Here is an 18,392-nt window from a genome sequence, read left to right as displayed (position 1 = left end):
AGCTCCCTCTGCATCCGTGCTAGTCCTTCCTCCCAGCACTGCATCCGCACTGCAACTCCCTCTACATCTGTGTTGCTCGGAAGACTCTCCATTCAATCATCGCCTGTCTGAAAGACTACTCCTCTAAGTCTCTACTTCCCGTCTAGAAGTTCTCTTATGGACTCCCTCTGAGTCCTGATTTCCCTCCTGGAAATCCTTCTACTGCTTGTCGAGATGCCCCCTACTCTGATCGTCTTGTGCAATTGCACTGCTGATCCAGGTTCCTCGGCTAGAAACCCTCGGCAACAACTCCTCTGGCCCTACTCTGTCAGGTACTGTTCTGACTATACTACCTCACCAGCGCCACTCTGCAATATTTCTGCAGCCTTCTAGACTCCAGCAACTGCCTCTCTGTGAACTGTGTCAGCCCCTCTCTGCCTCACACTGGCTCTACGTCACCCCAGATGGGTTTACGTCAGCCCTCTAGCCCTCTACGTCAATAACACTAGCCTCTCTGAGGCTCTGCGCAGATCCCGACTTCTTCTGCGTGGCTCTGGCTGGCTCTGCGTCATACTTCTTGGCTTCTACGCTGCTAGAAAGAACCTCTGTCACCTCGGGACAGCGGTTTTCTGCTGCTATTTCTCCGCTCGGCTGATGTCTTTTAGTCCTCTTATGATCTGCAATCACGCTCTGATACCATGTTGAAGTTTCTAAGTTTACTTAGTTTAGAAACCCTTCATGCACTTTTTCTTATTTATTCCTACCTACTTGTTATTTTTCTTTAACAAGTTATTTACAAAGTAAATACTGAAAATAAACACCAGTGCATGCTCAACATATTATAGATCAACAACTAAAAGAAACAAGAACAAACACACCACATGACACCATTATTTTTGGACCAATGTTCTCGGAAAAACTCAATGCAGGAAAACCGGTGCAACTATTTGATGGTTTTCTTATTAAGCAATATCAAAGTACAATCTGGGTGTCGAAACTAGCCTACCCAACAGAGAATTTCCTTAGCAGCTATACTTCACAGTTTGAGAGAAATCTCCTGGTTGAAACCCCGGAAAGTCCTTCTGACAGCTCCTCAGCACAAAATTGTTCTACAATGCCAGTGTCTGCCCAATCTGGACTGCGTCAGCCCCTCTCTGTCTCACGCTGGCCCTGCGTCTGCGTCAGCTTTCTGGGCTTCTACGTCAGACACGTTGGCCTCTCTAGTGCTCTGCGCAACACTTGGTTGTCTCTGCGTGGCCCCGTGTGAGCCCTTGCTGGCTCTGTATTACTCTCCTTGGCTGCTGCGCTACTCTCCCGGCACAATCTCTGCCTTCTCTGTTTCTCTGTACTCAATGCCCCTCAGTTGCTCTCCCGATCACTAGTGCTATCTCTCTTAGCAAACCCTGCTCTAGAAAATAGAATGACTAATCATTCTAGTGTGCTCTCTAAGTGACCCTCAAGCCTCCTCTTATACTTTTCTTGTTGACATCTCAACGTCTGAGATTAAGTCTCTAATCAACGACTAAGATTAGATCTGGCTTGATCCATGTCTTCTGGACCACTCTAACACAGATTCATATTAATACACATTAATATTTTATTTTCCCTAAGTTTAGACTTACGGACTCCATTAAAATATTAATTATTTTAATATCTCCTGATCTGTTTAGAATCTGCCCAAAGCCTTTCTAAGTATTGGAGATCTCATGTGCCCCAACCTCTTTACCAAATTTCGTGGCTAGAGCACATCTGATGCTACCCCAAATCAACATGCTGCGGTCAAACAGTCCTGCAGTCAATGCAGGTCAAGCTACCCCAAATGCCTCTATTTCTGTGCCAGCACTTACGACCTCTAGAAATCAGAAATCTGACAAAGAAAACATAGTCAAAACAAGTCAAACTATCCTTAGTCAACACTGGTCAACGCTGGTTTGCAATCTAGAATTTCGGCCTCCTTACCACATGTGTGAGAGAGAGAGAAGATCCCAAGCTGTACGAAGTTACGAACCAATCTGATGTGGATAGAGAGAAGGATGTGTGAGTGAGTGATGTCCAAATGAAGAGAGAGGTCACTCCTATTAATACAATTCATTGAGGGTGAGAAGACACATCCATGGGCTTCTTGAACCTACATTTGACTGAGGCCGACCTTGACAATTTGTGCATGAGAGAGAATAAATTCAAAATTCCACTTCTGCTTGCTCAAATGAGATGATCTTTATATCAAACTTGGACCTCTCGAAAAGAGGAACTTAATGCAATAATCATCTCCATCATATGAGCTGTCCCAAGCTGGAATTTGGCCCTAATTACCAATTTTAACACTCCCTCTCAACTAGGGAGAATTCCGCCTGCCAATCCATCTGTCATCATGTACCATCTATGGCATCACTACTCTGCTCTACTGAATCATGAAGTAATAATGGAGAAGAAGTGATCGAGAGTGAGTCACAAGACTTTACCACTCTCCATTGACAAAAGTCAGTGCTTGATCCTACATCAAGTTGTTGAACACCATGCATCCTAGTCATAGGGAGTATGACAGTACACGATGCGTCCATCAGTAGTGCTATGGTCTGTAACCACTTTTCCCAACTCATTGGCTAGATGAGAGGTACTTCCCATGAGTACTAGACTCCATGGGTAGGGTGTCTGTTGGGGCATCGCAGGAGAAGGTGAACCACTCATCTTGCTCATATGCCATAGGAGAAGGTGAACCATTCATCCTATGCATATGTCAATCGTAGGGGAAGGTGAACCACTCACCCTACATACATGTGTCCGCAATCATAGGGGATAGTGAACCACTCACCCTACACACATGACAATCATCATGGGGTATCACAAGGGAAGGTGAACCACTCACCCTATATCTAGTGCACCATTAGGGGAAGGTGAACCACTCACCCTATGGTCGCTCATAGCTCCAAGAAGTACCCCAATCCTCCAGGAGCTCAATGTCCAACTCATACGGGACCCTCATAGGAGGGTCTTTCCATGACTCCAAGTCTCTCTCGGAAGGTTAAGAATTTGAATTTCCCCAAAGGCTTCATGAGAATGTCTGCGACCTGCTCATCTATCCTAATGTGTTGGAGCCTTATAGCTCCCCGTTGTACCATATCCCGGATAAAGTGGTACCGATATCAATGTGCTTGGAGCGATTGTGGAACAAGGGATTCTATGAAAGGCGAATCCCACTATGGTTGTCGTAGAAGATCACAGTGTTGTTTAGCACTTGCTCAAATAGCTCACTGAAGAGATTCCTCAACCAAACAACTTGACAACAGACCATACTCGCAACAACGTATTCGGCCTTGGCGGTGCTTAAAGCAATAGATTTCTGCTTCCTGCTCATCCAAGATATTGAAGAAGACCCTAATGAGAAGCAACACCCAGACGTGCTCTTACGATCCACCACACTGCTAGTCCAATCAACATCTGTATATCCATGTAGCCTCAAATTCCCGACAGTGTATCTCAGACCATAGTGGATGGTGCCTTAGAGATACCTCAAGATATTCTTAGCAGCAACCCAATGAATGTGATGAGGCTCGACCATAAATTGACTCAACGTGTTCACAACGAAGCATATGTCAGGACAAGAGTTTACCAAGAACATTAGGCCCCCCACAAGTTGACGATACTCGGAAGGGTTAGCTAATCCAGGCCTAACAACACTTCCACATAGCTTCTTGAAGTTGAGTTCCATCAGAGTAGACAGAGATTTGCAATCTGCCATCCCACATCACTCAAGTAGCTTCACAATGTATTTTCCTTGAGAAATAAAATCTCACCTGGATTTTACTATACCTCCAGTCCTAGGAAATAGTGCATTAGTCCTAGGTCCTTCATCTCGAATTCGAAAGCCAACTCCCTCTTGCATTGATGAATGAGAGGGTCATCACCTGTCAGAAAGAGATCATCCACATAAAGGACCAGAATGAGAGGCCTATCCTTTTCAACCTTGAAGTATAGGTTCAGGTCAACATCACTCCTTGTAAATCCCAACTTCATAAGATAGCTATCAATCCTCTCATACCATGCCCTAGGGCTTGCTTCAACCCATAAAGGGATTTCTTCAACGTGCATACATGTATCTTACGATCTTGAACTTTGAACCCCTCGAGTTGTTTTACATAGACTTCCTCTTTAAGTGTTGACTTGATACCATGCTAGCCAATGACTCTCTTACCTTCAAAAGGCACCTGAAGGTGAGGTAATAGCTAACAAATCTAGTCTTTGCAATCTTCAACAACTCCAATCTTGAGTGACTGTGAAAAATCCCATGGGTATTGCTATGATTTGTAATAAATTTTATCATCTTTTTCTCTCTTGTACAAATCACGATCCATTTGTATTGTTGGTTTTTGTTCTTAATAATATCATGCATCAAAAAGTTCATTGTGTGAACCAAACACCCATACCAAAATATGTTGGGGTATTTATCCTCAATAATTACTCCCGTTGCCTTACAATTAGCAGTATTATCAGTGATGACTTGGATGACATTGTATGGCCCCATACGTTCAATTGTTTCAAGTAATGGTTCTGCAATGTTGATGTTGGTCTTGAACTTCTTTGAGTAATCATATGTTAAAAGGAAGATGGCACCACTAACAGACACACTAAGAACACTTATCCCTGTGCCTCCATATCCATTGCCATGGGAGGATCCTGATGGAGTTCTTTGTCCATGTGATTGTGAGCTATGTTCAAAGAAACCCTTTGATCTTTTAGATTTGTACTGGGATTCCTCCTCTTCCCTTATGTATTTGGCTCTTTGTGTTGCTGACACACTTATAAAGGCTTTGATTCCTATTTGTTTATCTCCTTCCCACGGCCTTTTCCCACAAAGGTGCCTTCTGGCATGGGTGTATGAACCTATGTAAGTGTTGTTAAAATGGGTGCATGTAAATTTAGTGGTTCCACCCCCTTTCCCTGCTTCAAACCTAAGAACATATTTCCACAATGAGGATTGGTCTTGTTTAGTTTTTGTTCCCTCATCATCTCCACTCTCTTCCTCCTCACCAAGGTACTCCTCTCTAGGGTTTTCATCAAGTCCATTATAACTCACTTATTCATCTTCTTCATCATGATCAACCCTCCTTCTACTCTCCAACACCATAATAACAAAAAAAGGAACCAACAACAAGAAAATGGCAAGCCATATAGCCATGATGTTTGAAGTTTTGAATCTGCAAAAAAATGAAGGAATGCGAATGGGAAATAGAGAGAAGAACATTTTTGTTTAGCAATGAACATATAAAAAACAAAAATGCTAAGTGTGTACTATGTAGATCCTACCTCTTTGGCCTTCAATCCCAAGCTCCAATCTCCCTTGAAAGCTCCTCAAGCTCCTTCAATCTCCCTCCTCAACTCAAGCTCCAAGTTCCTCTCTCTTGCAACAAGACAAATGGTAAATAATGGGAGGGGAGAGGGCCATTTTAACCTCCCCCCCCCTTCCCTCCCTTTCCTCTTCGTCCCTCTCTATCCGCCGGTCAACCCTCCCTCTCCGCTGCATGGACCATTTTGCCTGTCGACAGTAGCGAAATTTTAAAAGAGGGAGCGGTCGGAAGAAATCGCTCCCTAACTGCTCCCTCTTTTAAATTTCGCTCCCAGAGTAATAAGGAGCAACTGCTCCTCACCACTCCCTAAATCGCTCCCGAAAAACCAGGGAGCAAATTTTTTGAAGGGACCACAATCCTGAAATTCGCTCCCTTCGGGAGCGATTTGGGGAGCACACTCTCGAGTTCGCTCCCTATCCGCTCTCGAGTGAAGTGCGGAGTAGAAGTGGGTTCGGGGGGGGGGGGGGGTGCTCCGTCGCAACCTTGGCCCTCGCCTTGAGTGGTTGTCGCGAGCCTGTAAAATCTAGGGGACAACAAAGACTATAAATACAAGATACTTCCTCCGCATTTGGCACATCGATTTCTCTTGTCTTGTCTATGTTCTAATGAAGGAAAAAGAAGAAAGGAGGGCTGGAATTTTAGAAGGAAGAACGAGAGGCTTGGAAGCTTTTGATTTCCGGTTTGGCTATCATTTTGATGTATTGATGAACTATGAACTCTCTCTTTCATAAGGAAGGATTTATGGGTTTTCCCCTTGTGGGTTTTTCCCTGGCCTTAGGCCTAATTTTTGTGTCTTTTGTCTCATGGTTTCATGGTTATTTTCTACTGCTCTTACATCTTTAATGGTTTATATTTTATTCTGTATAACTGCTTAACGATTTTGATCAAATGCCATGTGGAATTAATGCAATCATTTGAAGTAGTTATCATGATGAAGAAAATTATTTCTAGCTTATACCCTAGAAAATAAACAATTTGGCCTCTTTCAAGGAAGGCGAATTGCCTCCTCTTGGAGCCTTATGCCTAAATTGTGTCTTTCGCTTTGAGGCCTCTTTGTCACCTTGCACCTTTAAGCTTAGAATACCTATTAGGTGACCTATATACATACCAAGACTCCTCAGATTGGTGAAAATCCATAAAGAGTAGGGGGTTTTCGCTGTGGTGATAGTGGGCCATCACCCCATTGTTGTCACTTAGTTAAGTGTTTTCCTTGTAGGGTGCCCCTCTCCAAGGTCTACTAAATTTTGTGGCAACAATTCTCATTCAAAATGAGGAGTAAAATGGATTATTCTAAATACAAGTGACTTAAAATGTATACTAGGATACCTAGGTCATTTTGGAGGGAATAGGGATGGTGCTTTGGTCATGCAGCTCTCCATTTTGACTTCTGACAATTGTAGTCCATGATTCTTTAGATGCATTTGTTATCCTTTGTGCTTAACGCATGATGGCTCTCCACAAAGCTAGAGGATAGATGGATTCGTAGGTTTCACAATGTTTGCTTTATTACAAGTTGAGAGGTTTTGCTTGCTTGGTATTTATTAGGGAATTCTATCCAAGGCTAGGTTGGCCAAAAGTGGACTCTTTTGTAGCCTTTGTCATGCTTTCCGTAAAAATTAAGCATCTCTTTTGGAAGTGTCAATTTGTCAAATGATTCTAGTGTTAGCTTTTGGTGGCATCAGAAGTGCTCTAGCCTTGAAAATTGGTGGAGAGGTTAAGGTACATGGGTTCTAAAGAACCCAGAAACCGTTTGGTGAAATTCCACCCAGATTGTATTTTATTAAAATAATTAATATTTTTAATGTGGTTCCTAAGTCTAAACATATGAAAATTAAAAATCAAAATATGGGTGAAAACGATCTAGAAGGCGGATGAAGTCATGTTTTAATCTTATCCGTTGATTAGAGACTTAATCTCGGCTGTTGAAGACTCAATAGGAAAAGTATAAAATGGAGGCTTGGGGTTCATTTCGAAAAACAGTGAGAGAGAGAGAGATACTTGATCTAGAGTTCGATTACTAGGGCTAGGGAGATGAAAAATTCGAACTAATTGATCATTCAACAGCAAAGGGGTAGTGAGAATCCGAGAGGACTTTCCGAAGAATATTGACAAAGAGGCAGAGAGAGCTTGTAGAGAGGCAGCGCAGTAGCCGAAAGAGATGACGCTGGGCCAGTCTGGGCCCACACAATCTTGACGCAGAGCAGAAAAGTTGCCTATCATGCAGAATCCAGAATTGCCGGAACTGCCAGGATAGCTGACACAGAGGGCAGAGACGCTGATGCAGGGCCAAGCAGAAGTAGCCAGGGTTATCCAATCTTGTGCCAGATCAACCAAAATTTGCCAGGTGAAGTGAGGTAAAACTCACTCAGAATTTCCGCCAGTATTTTTCTCTGTAAATGATTGCTAGATGAGCATCCTAGATTTGTATTTAGATATTTCTCTTGCATAATAATAAACCCGCATAACTGTTGCATGGGTTTTCCTGCATTGGGTTTTTCCAAGGACTATTGTGTCAATAAATAAGTGTGTCCTATGTACCTCGTTCTTTGCTCTATTTTCTATTTCATGAGATCAAATATTTAATTAGTGTAGGCTATAGAAGTAATTTGCTTCAGTATTCAGAAGAATAACTTGATGAATGTAATTTAAAAATCAAGTACGTGAAGTAGATTCAGATTTGCTGCAGTAAGGGTTCCTTCAGAGTAGGAATTTTCACATGGAATCAGAGCATTGATTTTGAAACAAGAAGAGCAGATCCAGTGCTAAGCAGTGAGGCTGAAAGCTGCACTTGGCAGCAATTCGAATCCCCTTGAAGGGATTGCACAGTCCTTTCCAAGAACTCGATCCGAGGAAATCTCTCTCTGAGTGAGATGAAAAAGAGGTACGATTTCCAGTTCAGGAGTTTGTAGAGGCAGAGGGAGTGACCCAAAGCCTCAACGCAGTGCTTGAAGGGCGCAGTTTCTGCCGAGGTAGAAATCTGCTGGAAAAGAACAAAGACACATAGACGCTGAATTTTCTCTTCAGAGAACTTTCCGCTAGAAAGTTCAAATTTTTCACTTGATGAGCAGCTGAGCAGTGACTAGAGGAGTCAGTTCAACAATTGGGTGAGATGGCATTGCATGGGCTCAGAGATTAGGATAGGTTGAGCATAGTCTTAAACTATGTCATATGGAAGACTAGAATCTTAGCTGTTCTGGAGGAATATGATCTCGAGGCCTACGTCAAAAGTGTTGTAGTTGTTCCTGTTGACAACGATCAAAAGAAGAAGTACAAGGCTGAGTAGGGGAATGCAAAGAGGCTCATTCTCGATGGATTTCGAGATCATGTGGTCTCACACTTGCAAGGCAAGGATACAACTCGAGAGATGTGGGAAGCCTTGTCGTCTCTATATGAAGGCTCTTTCAAACAGCGGAAGATGTATTTAGAGCAGAAGTTGTAGCGGGCTTTGATGCAGAAAGGAGAAGGGGTGAACCTCTATCTTCAGCGTCTTTAGGACACTAGAGACCAGCTTGTTGCAGTGGGGTCCACTCCTCAGCCAACTGCGATGGTGAGGATAGCCCTTAATGGAGTTTCGGATGATTGGCAAGTTTTCGCCCAAAGCATATTGAGTAGAGAAATACTACCTTCATGGGAGGAGATGTGGGCGACTCTTCAACAGGAGGAGTTAAGGAGGGAACTGGTGAAGTTCAACCTCAATGGCAGCAGTGGGAATGGCACAAAGATGCAGGAGGAGGAGGAAAACGAAGCTCTAGCATCGAAGTGACAGTATAAGCCAAAGCGGAAGAAGGACATTTTGAAGGTGAAATGTTTCAGTTGTGGCGAGATGGACCACTAAGCATCCCAGTGTCCTTTGAAGAAAAAGGATAAGGATAAGAAGCATGATCCTAAGGCTGCTTCAGCAAAGATTAACGAGGATGAGTATGCCATGAGTGCCCACGCATCTCTAGGAGGGAGATGGGGCGATATTGAATTGTAGTTGGGAGGACTACATGTGGGCAGGATCCTTGAGGAGTCCACCTCTTGGATCAATTCCTTGCAACGGGAGCCCAAGATTCATAAGTAGCGAGATGGACTTAGTGTCAGATGATGCAGTGGAGTGTTTGGAGAACAGATGCAGTAGCTTGGGACCAAGACTGCTTAGTGCAGAGCAAGGTTGGCAGCAATGTAGTTGGCACAGTGCAGGAGTTAGTAGTAGCGCAAAAGATTTAGAGGGTTAGAATCAGCAGCAGTCAGATTCCAACATTCATTGTATTATGCTGAACATAGTTAAGTTCAGTTAATTTTAGATGTTTTTTAGTTGCTTCTCTCAGCAAACGAGTTGCAGTATGAATGCAATGTTAGCAGTGTCAGTGCTAGTAACATAGAAGATGCAGTGTTTAAGAGGGAGATGTAGTATAGATGCAACAGTGGTAGTGGTAGTGTCATGGGTAGTAGTATAGTAGCAGCAACATCACAATGTTGGTGGAAGTAGTAGTGCAGAAAGGAGATGCTTCAGAAACAAAGCAACATACAGGGGGACATTGTTGCTAGAGCACTTTCCTTGCTAAGAGGGAGTGTTAGTTTTTGGTAGCATCGGAAGTGTTGTAGCCTTGAAAATTAGTGGAGAGGCTAAGGCACATGAATTTTAAAGAACCCAGAAACCGTTTGGTGAAATTTCACCCGGATTGTAATTTATTAAAATAATTAATATTTTTAATGGGGTTTCTAAGTCTAAACTTAGGAAAATTAAAATATTAATAGGTATTAATCAAAATATGGGTGAAAATGATCTAGAAGGCAAATCAAGTCATGTTTTAAGAGTTTACTAGGAATTACTTGATGTAATTGGTAGAGATGAACCCTAGGCGATGAAGGTGAAAAAACCCTAGGGTTTCGATGGAAGACCTGGCTCTGTACACTCGCGACTGGTATCATGGCGGTTCCGAGGGTTAACCTTGCGGGTCTGACCATGAATACTCCTGATATAACAATCGTTTTGACCCCATGACCCATACTCAGCTGTTATTACTGTGGTTTGGTTGCCGATCGGGCTTGCGGGAACCCCATTCACCATTTTGTCTTACCCTCCCTTGGTTTTACGAATGTCTGTTAACTATCGGTTCTCGATGGTTAAGGAGGACCTCGTGGACTACGAGGAGGACCCGATGCCCGAACAAGAGATATGGGCATATCAAGTTGGCCCCGACACTGGTCCCAAGCATGTAAAAGCACATTAGGTGACAGATGCACAACTGATGCCTCTCCACCCGCTCTCCACCGGAAAACGGCTCCCGACTGATGTCCACATTGAAACTTCCCCAGTTTGGAATGCCCTCCACTCTCTCCGACTACCATAAACCTGCTCGGCACCAACATTCAAGCCTCTCCCACCTTTGACTCACCCCTAGTTACGTCTCTGCCTCCTTCCATGCCATTGATCGTGCCCTCATACTCTTTTGCTCAGGCTGGTTCATCAAACCCTACTCACCCTGCACATTCCTTTACACATCCTGGGTCCTGCAGCATTAACCCTAATTCTCCGATTTGCTCCGGATGCTTTAGCTCACCCATCCCGAACCCTAGACCCACTCTGTCTACTCCTCGCGGTTCCATTGAGGCGTGCAAAAGTATACTAAGGGAGCACCCCATGGGTCGGCGCACGGACAAGCCAAAAAAGGGAAGGTGCCTCAAAGCAGTGGATTCAGACATTAACTTGACCTTTGGCGAGGACGTTCCGATGGGAGATGCGGTTGATACGGCAAGGAAGGTTCTCGTTGGGCGTGTGCGGGGCAGAAACTATTCGGTGGAGTGCCTCCGACAATGGACCATGGAAGTTTGGGGTTCCCTGTTAAAAGAACTCCTAGTCATTAGGGTTTTGGCTCGTGGTTGGTTTGCCCTCCATTTTCATAGAGAGGAGTATACGGACTGGATTCTTTCCTGTTACTAGCATATTGAGTTAGCACCTGTGCTACTAAAGAGATGGGATCCTCTATTTGATCCGGAACGAGAGCAGTTGGGAGTGGGACCAATTTGGGTCAAACTACCAAGGTTACCCATGCAATTCTGGACCCCTCAGGTTTTCAAGCGCATTGGCGATGCACTAGGGACTTACCTTGAGCATGACCAGTCCTACGAAAAAACGGGAATCATGACCATGGCTAGGATTCTAGTTCATCTTGATACCAGGGAGGGACTCGAGGAGAAAATCACACTCCACAGGAGGCATTTCTCTTGTAGACAAATCCTCAACTATGAAGGAGTGCCCTTAAGCTGTAGAAGGTGCCACAAAGTGGGACACCTGTACAAGGATTGTCGGCTTCTCTCATCGCCGGATTTAGAGACTTCTCGGGGGGTCAAACATCGTCTCTCGGAAGAGCGGAACATGAGCGACTAGCTATAAGGTCAAGTCCCTCTTGAGGCAGCTGATGGGGTGACATAGAAGGCAAAAAATCCACAGAAGACCCCTCCTTCTCCACCTTGCACGCGCTCCAAATCGGCTGTGGGATCGGTTCCCCCTCCGGGTAATGACTCTGCTCCCATAACCTCTGTTTTTCTTTCAGATGTTATGACTTCTTCTTTGCATATTCTAGCACCCCCCCTTGCCATTTCCCTATGCCCTCTCCCCACCATTACTTGCACCATCATTACCCCCCCCCATTCTCCACTACTCCTCCATCATTCCGGGGAAACTCTCCCTCTCCCCCCCATACCTCCTCCCCCTCTGCGATGGGGTCACATCCCTACAACCTCCGATCCAGATCTCTGCACAATACTCCCCTCCTTGGATTGGGTACATCTCCAATCACAAATGAATCGAAACCCACTAGAGGGTGCCCATCCAAGATTACAAAAGCCATCAGATCGGCGGTGGCTGATGTTGCACAGGGTCGTCAATCCACTATTGAAAGGGCACTTAGAGAATCTAAGCTCTCTGCTCCTGTTCCCCCATGATCTGGCTATCCTTCAACTGTAGGGGACTAGCCAACCCCAAAAGAGATTGGCTCTCAAACATCTTTTGAACAACTCCAACTGCGACATCCTCCTTCTCCAGGAAACTCTTGGTTCATCTAAATTCATATCCAAAACCCTTCACTCCATCCTCCGGGCTGGTATTTCCAAGGATTGGATGCGGTACGCAGATCAGGGGGACTTGCCATGGGAATCAACCCCAAAACAGTCAATCATATTTCATCCTGGGGTGGGAAAGGGTTCATTGGCATGGATGTTTTTGTGAGTGAACTAGGGATCCAATTAAAAGTGCTAAACATATATGCTCCAAATTAGAACAGACTTGAATTTTGGCACTCCTTGCTGGACTACCCTTTTGTCACAGGATCCACCATCATCGGAGGAGATTTAAATTTTTCAATGGGGATCGAGGAATCCTGGGGCCATCACTCTCAGATTGACCCTATTACGGACCCGATGGGCATTCTACTGGAGAACCATAAACTCATTGATGTGCCCATGAACAAGAAAATGCCCACTTGGCATAATAGAAGAACTGGTGAGGCTGCCCTGGGTCGGAGGCTGGATCGTTTTCTAATTCATGAAGATCTCCTCCGTTCCCTCACCCTATACAGGCAATGGGTTGGTACTGGGGGACTATCTGACCATTCTCCCATATACTTACAAATCTCTGGCCCTTCTAAAAAGCCTCGAGCCCCTTTCAAATTCAATTTTGGTTACTTAAAAGACCCTAACTACATCAAACTAGCCTCTAATTTTTGGAATGCTCAATCCCCTCTAAGGGAGCAAAGAATGGCTGCTGATTTCTGTGGTCGCCTAAACAAACTTAGAACACTTACTATGGATTGGTCAAAAAGGAAAAAAGCGAGAGATGAACAGACCCTGAAGGATATAGAAGAACAAATTGCCTACCTCACAGATGAAAAGGGGCTTGGGTACCTCTCAAATGATTCAAAGCTCCAACTTGTAAATCTAGAATCACACAAAGCAAAGATCTTATTAGAAAAAGAAGAACTTTGGAGGCTTAGAAGCAGAGCTATTTGGCTCCAAGCTGGCGATGGAAACACAAAGATTTTTCATAATTTCGCCAATGGTAGAAAGGCTAAAAATACCATTTGGCAGTTGCCAAGGGATCGGGATGGATGGGCCTCCACTCATCCCTAGTTAGCCAGGTTGGGGATATCACATTTCAAAAATCAGTTTACAGCTCCCGCTGCCATCACCCTCCCTGATATAATTAATCTGGCTGGACATTTCCCTAGTTTTGTGAATCCTGATGAATTTGAAGATCTTCTAAAACCGGTCACTATGGGGGAGCTTGAAAGCACCCTAAAATGGTTTAAGAAGGACAAAAGTCCAGGCCCGGATGGATGGCCTGTCGAATTCTACACTGCATTTCTTGATATTTGGGGCAGGACCTTCTGGCGGTTATTGAAGAAAGTAGGACTTCTGGCCATATCTATCCCCCTATAAACTTCACCTACTTAGCTCTAATCCCTAAATCAGACTCCCCAGCCTCTTTCAATGAATTCCGACCAATCTCTTTTTGCAATTGTCTATACAAAATTATATCCAAAATCAATGACAATCGTTTAAAGCCCATCTTATCCAATCAAATATCCCAGGAGCAATTTGCATTTCTTCACCATAGACATATCCAGGATGCTATTGGCTCGACCTAGGAAGCCCTTCACTCAATAAAACTCAAGGAGCTCAAAGGACTGACTCTCAAAATAGACTTATGAAAAGCTTTTGACAAAGTCAGTTGGTTATACATAAGAATGATCATTACTCATTTGGGCTTCCCCCTGGCTTTCTCAAACTGGATAATGGGATGCATCTCCTCTATATCATTTGCTATCCTCATCAATGGGTCAGCCACTCCCTCCTTTCATGTTGATAGGGGCATAAGACAAGGTTGCCCTCTATCCCCTTTACTCTTCCTCCTAGTCATGGAAGGACTGAGTAGGTTGATTGATACTGAAAAAATAAGGGGGAGACTCAGGGGACTAAAGATCACTGAACATTTCAATCTGACTCATCTCCTCTTTGTGGACGACATTCTAATTTTCCTGAGTGGAAGTGTTCTGGACACCACATCCATGAATGAGGTACTAAATCTCTTCAGCAGAGCCACGGGGATGGAAATCAATAGGGGAAAATCTACCATCTCATTCTCGGAATGCACATAGCAGGAAATTCAACTTTCACTTCAAAAATTTCCTTTTCAAGTCACTGAACTAAAGGATGGACTGAAGTATCTAGGCTTTAGGCTCAAGCCTGATGGATACAAAATTGCTGATTGGACCTGGCTCATCACCAAAGTGGAGAAAAGAATAAATTGTTGGTGTCACAGATTCCTGTCTAGAGCTGGAAGATTAATTCTTATCAAATCAGTTTTGGAAGCGACTCAAGTGTTTTGGATGTCTCTGACTTGGATCCCAAGAGGGATTCTTCACAGAATACAACAAGTTTGTTGTCAATTTCTTTGGAAAGGAAGAAAGGAAGGGAAACCTTTTGCCTGGGTCAAATGGATCAGAATAGCCACTCCCAAAAAATGGGGAGGATGGGGACTCAAGAAACTCCTGCTTTTGCACAAGCCTTAGCTGCAAAACAGGGCTGGCTATTACTAAAGCAAAATAGCCTCTAGTCGGAGGTAATCACCCACAAATACATTTGGCTTTTATCTATCACTGACTAGATAAGGCGACCCTCCTGGTACAGAAAGGGCATCTCGGTTATCTAGAGGACCATCCTAAACATGCTTACCATTATAAAGGAAGGACTCCTATGGAAAATTGGAAATGGAGCTTCAGTTCATATTGGGATTGATCCCTGGACCGGAAGTGGGAACTCTTATCAACTCCCACCCGAGCTTATAAATTACTTAAACAGGAGAGGCATAAAATATATAGAACAACTCGGTGATCATCAAAACTCCACATTTCTTTCACAAGGCTGGCTTTTCGGACAAAACTGGAACATTCCCATTGAATGGGACAGGACATGGCAAAATTTTATCCAAGCACTCACAGAATCACATGTCAGATTAAAAAATGAAGATGATGAACTTATCTGGGGTCACTCCAAAAAGGGCCAATATTCCTCTAAACAGGGCTACGACATCATTATCGTTGAGTCTAAACCAGAAAGCATAAGAAGCTGGTGGAAGTCCCTTTGGAAACTGAAAGCCCCCATGCGCAAAAGACTTCTTATGTGGAGTATACTTGAAAATAAGATTCCCACTGGAACCTATCTCAAAAAAAGGGCTTTCACGGGTCCTACATGGTGTGTACTCTGCCATCAGGAGGAGGAATCAACACAACATCTCTTCCTCACTTGTCCCATTACAACTACAATTTGGACACAAGTTCTCTCAACTCTCAATTTGAACATGAGATGGCATGGAGCTGATATACTATTTGCATGGGACACTTGGTGGGGAGTAGCAGCGGAAAAAACAAGAAATTTGCCCCTGCTGGTCTCATGGCATATCTGGCTCAAGCGAAATCTCATAATCTTTCAAGACAAGCCTGTGATTTGGAATCTGATCCCTTCGAAAATCTGCTCAGCATTTGAAGAGCTACCTGCAGAGGAAAATAACTACAGACCCATGATTATTAGACAAGAGGAGATAGACAAATCAACCCCTTGGGCCTATTTTGATGGGGCTGCTCAGCCACATGGTTGTGGGGGCGGCATCATCTTTCACCTCACAGAAATCACACTTTTTTCATATTAGCATGGGATTAGGCCATGGTACAAATAATCATGCAGAACTGATATCTCTCCGACACCTGATTTACTTTGCCATCCTTCAACATTGCAGGAAAATACAAATTTTTGGGCACTCAAAGATTGTGGTTGATTGGTTTAACAACACTGCTTCTTGTAATGCATACACTCTGAGATCTATAATGGACGAAATTGTTTTTTTTTAAAACATATTTTGATTAGATTTCTTGCTCTCATATCTACAGGGAGCGAAATGAAAGCACGAACAGGCTTTCAAAAGAAGCGACGAATCGCCCTCTAGGAGAATGGATGATCATAGAACACACACCAGATGGAACATATCGGTACTTCCACAGGCCATACATTGACAGGGATCTACAGAGGGGGAACAACCCCTAATTTTCAGAATATTTTGCTTATAAATTTTGTTCATATGCAGTTTTTTGTTGAAACTGATGTAAATAATATATATATTACAGTCATCACCTTCCGGGGTGACATTTTTGATATCTATTTTGGTCATAGACCAACACAGTACACCCCTCGAGGTCTTATTGTAATTATTCCGATCTTATGAAATGGATTTTCGACCACAGTACAGCATATGCCCATGGGCATCTATAGCATGTAATTTCACCTATAATGAAATTATGAATTTTCTTTCAGGGAAAAAAAAGTCATGTTTTAATCTAACCCGTTGATTAGAGACTTAATCTCGGTCGTTGAAGACTCAACAGGAAAAGTATAAAATGGAGGCTTGGGGTTCATTTCGAAACACAGAGAGAGAGAGAGAATTAATCTAGAGTTCGATTTCTGGGGCTAGGAAGCTGAGAAATTCAAACTAAGTGATCATTCAGCAGTAGAGGGGTTGTGAGAATCTGGGAGAAGGACTTTCTGGAGAATACTGACAGAGAGGCGGAGAGAGCTTGCAAAGTGGCAAGCAGTAGCCGAAAGAGTTGACGTTGGGCCAGTCTGGGCCCACACAGTCTTGATGCAGAGCCAGAAAGGCTAGCGCAGAGCAGAAAAGTTGTCTGTCACGCAGAATCTAGAGCTGCCAAGAATTACCAGAACATTCGGGATAACTGACGCAGAGGGCAGAGACGCTGATGTAGGGCTGACGCAGAGCTTGAAAGGCTGATGCAGGGCCAGCGTAGAAGTAGCTGGGGTTAGCCAGTCTTGTGCCAGATCAGCCGTAATTTTGCTGGGTGAAGTGAGGTAAAACTCACTCAGATTTTACGCTAGTATTTTTCTCTGTAAAGGATTGCTAGATGAGCATCCTAGATTTGTATTCAGATATTTCTCTTGCATAATAATAAACCCTTAGAATTGCTGCACCGGTTTTCATGCATTGGGTTTTTCCGGGGACTATTGTGTCAAAAAATAAGTCTATCCTATGTATCTCGTTCTTTGCTCTGTTTTCTATTTCATGAGATCAAATATTTAATTAGTGTAGGCTACAGAAGTAATTTGCTTCAGTATTCAGAAGAATAACTTGATGAATGTAATTTAAAAATCAAGTAGGGGAAGTAGATTCAGATTTGCTGCAATAGGGGTTCCTTCAGAGTAGGAATTTTCACAGCTATAAGCATTGTGACCATCAATATTCATTGTTGCTCCATGACAAGATCTGTTGGTGCTCTTCCTTGCCTAGAGATTGTAGATTCAGATTTGCTGCAGTAGGGGTTCCTTCAGAGTAGGAATTTTCACAGCTATAAGCATTGTGACTATCAATATTCATTGTTGCCCCATGACAAGATCTGTTGGTGCTCTTCCTTGCCTAGAGATTGTATCTCAAGTCCATCCTACATTTGTAAAGATATGGCACTACTTGAGGATCTCCACCTTATTTATAGTTTGGAAGTTTAGGTGCACAATTGTTTTTGATCATGGCTTCAATTCTCTAAGACCATTTGTTTTATGCCAAGGGACAATGTACACAAAATGCCAAATATTTGGATCCCTTGGAGTATTCTGACTTTATTTTGGCATTAGTTGCTCTAAAGGAGAGTCTATCATATCCATTGTATAAACCTTTCCATTTTTTGTATAGCTTTTTGCAAATATCTTTTCAATGTTCATAGATGATGATACTGTTACCATTCAAATCTTCTCTAGGTGTAAGGGTCCCAAGCACAATTGGTAAGAACCTAGAGGCAACCACAAAGCAAGCTTCTCTAGAAGCTTCAGTGCAAATATGGTTTTGAGAACAAGGTCAACTCTTTGTCTGTATTTTGTTTTATGTGGAAGAGAAGAGGTATGTGTGCAGCTGCTTCCAAAACACTTTTTTTTGACAAAGAATGGCAAAGTGTTAGATTCCAGTGCCTATTCTGATTTTATTGTTGTTCTTGTTGCTTTAAGATGATGTAAATTCCATTGTATATAGCC

The 18,392-nt window shown here is 43.3% G+C and overlaps 1 protein-coding gene across 3 annotated transcripts in view; it reads right to left on the bottom strand.

Annotated features, from left to right (window-relative positions):
* LOC149215029 (beta-galactosidase 8-like) overlaps positions 1 to 18,392 on the bottom strand; it is a 459,880-nt gene that overhangs the window by 64,553 nt on the left and 376,935 nt on the right. The gene's annotated exons all lie outside the window — the stretch shown is intronic.

Source organism: Pinus tabuliformis, chromosome 1_1, assembly GCF_031772625.1.
Source record: "Pinus tabuliformis cultivar Carrire ecotype Pingquan chromosome 1_1, CPIR1, whole genome shotgun sequence".
Taxonomy (NCBI): domain Eukaryota; kingdom Viridiplantae; phylum Streptophyta; class Pinopsida; order Pinales; family Pinaceae; genus Pinus; species Pinus tabuliformis.
Note: the sequence above shows the minus strand (reverse complement) of the source record. Positions and strands in the feature narration are given on the sequence as shown.